We start from the raw sequence: 2,389 nt of genomic DNA, 5'->3' as shown, positions 1-2,389 counted from the left end.
CCAATAACATTTGATTTGAAGAACACTTTTAAGGCGTTACATACTGTAGCACCTTTGTTTTCTAAGAGTGAAGGCTTTTTAACTCTGGTATATTGAAATGACCATCGAACAGCAGGACATCTCCCAGATTCATCCTTTAGTGTTTGTGAAGTTCTATGCAGGTGTCCCCATCTGCTGCATGTTAATACATGTTCAGTATTGGGGGGGGGATTAGTCCGTCTATTTACAGAGCAATATGGTCTACAAAGAGTGTTCACAATGTACTGTTGGCAACTAGTCATTTGTTAATAATAAACTACACATGTCCGTCAAAGAGTAGTGTAGTGATTAGTGGGTAGTTACACATCTTTAATAGAGCACACTATAAAAGGTGTTGTCAAATATGTACCTGACACTACATAAATAAGGCACCTGTCAATCAAACTATGCATCAGGGACCTAAAGGTTCACCAGTTCCTGCACACTGTAGCACTGTAGTACTCTAGTCATATTTAACCTTCTGAGTAAGAAGATTCACAAAACAGATCTTTAACTGGATCTTTGCAGAGCTACCTTAAATCCCCCTGTTCAATATGATTTAAAACACACTGAAATGAGTTTCAAAATGAATGCTTTATTTGCGGGAAAATATGATATAATGAGATAATGACAAGGACTCCATTCAATCCTATTGATGACCTCTGAAGCACAGCAAAACCCATGTGGATCGTGACCGTGCCCAAGTTTACACTACGATCAAATAGCAGCCATGGCAAAGCTCAATTGAAGTGTTAATCAAGAATAAACTTTTATAACGTTATTGCTTGCCAAATTGTGTAAGAAAACATCATTGATAAATTCTTTATATCATTAAGATCAGTGTTTACTATTGATAGAGATAAAGTACTGAAAAATATAGTTAGAGCAATGGGTTTTAGAATGAAGGATTCTTGTGAATTAATGTTGAGAATTGAGATTGTTCCAGACAGAGAGATCAATGAGTTAGCAAGTGAACTTGTCAGATCCCGAACGGGCCTTCAGATGCAGAGGAGAGGCTAATGTTTGCACACCATGGTGAAGCCAGACTTGGAGACGACCCAAAGACGGCCCAGGTCGTAGGTCACGTGCTTCATTGGCATGTACATTGGGATATTGCTCCATCCGGTGCCCTCTGGTTTACTGGCTCTGATGCCGTCTCTGTGTTGAAGAAAGGGGTGGGGTTTGCGTTCAAAGTTTATAAAACATTTGTGGACTTTAATAATTCTATATAGCTATTGATTTTTATAAGAATATCACCAATAACTCTAGAGCTTAACACAACTGCATCAGAAGCCAAAATGTAAGCTTTTATTCAATTGTTTCTAAACAATGTTATTTAAAAAAAAATGTGTAGCCCTTTGTATGAATTTGAGAGTGGTTATCTGTTTACCAAAACAAGCATGTACTGTAAGAACCAGAGTTATTCATAAAGGTATATCATTATTATTCTTAGTTATCATTACAAGTCATTTTCAAGTTAATACTGTTGGGGGGGGGGTGGTGGACCATACACATAGTTCAGTAGCAACCTTACCTGGTATAAACACTACCCGCAGAGTTGACCCCAAAGACACTACCATCAGTTGCCACCTCAATCATGGAAAGCTTGCCTTCAATGTGACTCCACCCCTTGTTTTGGCAGTCTTGATTCAGCTGGAAACAAACAGATTCAATCAGGGTTTTAGGACAATTTCAACAGTTATAATATGAAACAGTTTTAAAATAACTGACACTCTCCGTACTGGGCTCTCGAGTGGCGCAGTGGTCTAAGGCATCGCTTCTCAATGCAGGAGGCATCACTACAGTCCCTGGTTCAAATCCATGATTGGGAGTCCCATAGGGTGGCACACAATTAAGCCGGGGTAGGCCGTCATTGTAACTAAGAATTTGTTCTTACCTGACTTGTCTAGTTAAATAAACTTCAGTGATATGCTTCAGGGAACCTGACAGGTAGTAGGACGTTTTACTTTTGTCAGTTGCAACCACTTGTCCCAGTCCTGCATCAATCTGTATAATATTCTTGATGTCCACTGCCTCATGACAGCACCATGCTGTGGCGACAAAGACATATGAGTAGATTGCACTAATAAAATGGAGGATGAAATTATGGAGCAAACTTCATCAACTCCAAGTTGATCAAGCATGCTTCAAATGATGGTAACTTACCATGACTGATGGCCAGGAGACAGAGGACCAATAGGATGGCTGCAGTGGTTCTCATGATGTCTCTGTAGATCTACAGTATAAGTTTGGTTTTACACCAGACTTCAATTGTCTCCATGCAGGGCTTTGCGCTTTAATAGCCCTGCAGCTTCCCATCATTGCTTTTAAAGCAATGATGGCTTCCTGTTCCACCTGTCTAACAAAGTGT

The 2,389-nt window shown here is 39.7% G+C and overlaps 1 long non-coding RNA gene across 1 annotated transcript; it reads right to left on the bottom strand.

Moving 5' to 3' along the window:
• Window positions 1–593: 593 nt before the first annotated feature.
• LOC145861318 (uncharacterized) lies at window positions 594–1,750 on the bottom strand. The gene is made up of 2 exons (XR_014381048.1): window positions 1,553–1,750; window positions 594–1,176 (listed from the first exon to the last, which is right to left on the bottom strand). It is a non-coding gene; the product is annotated as an uncharacterized LOC145861318 (long non-coding RNA).
• Between the last annotated feature and the right edge of the window lie 639 nt (window positions 1,751–2,389).

This window comes from Salmo salar, chromosome 17 (assembly GCF_965601325.2).
Source record: "Salmo salar chromosome 17, fSalSal1, whole genome shotgun sequence".
In the NCBI taxonomy this organism is placed as follows: domain Eukaryota; kingdom Metazoa; phylum Chordata; class Actinopteri; order Salmoniformes; family Salmonidae; genus Salmo; species Salmo salar.
This window is presented reverse-complemented; position numbering and strand designations above follow the sequence as displayed.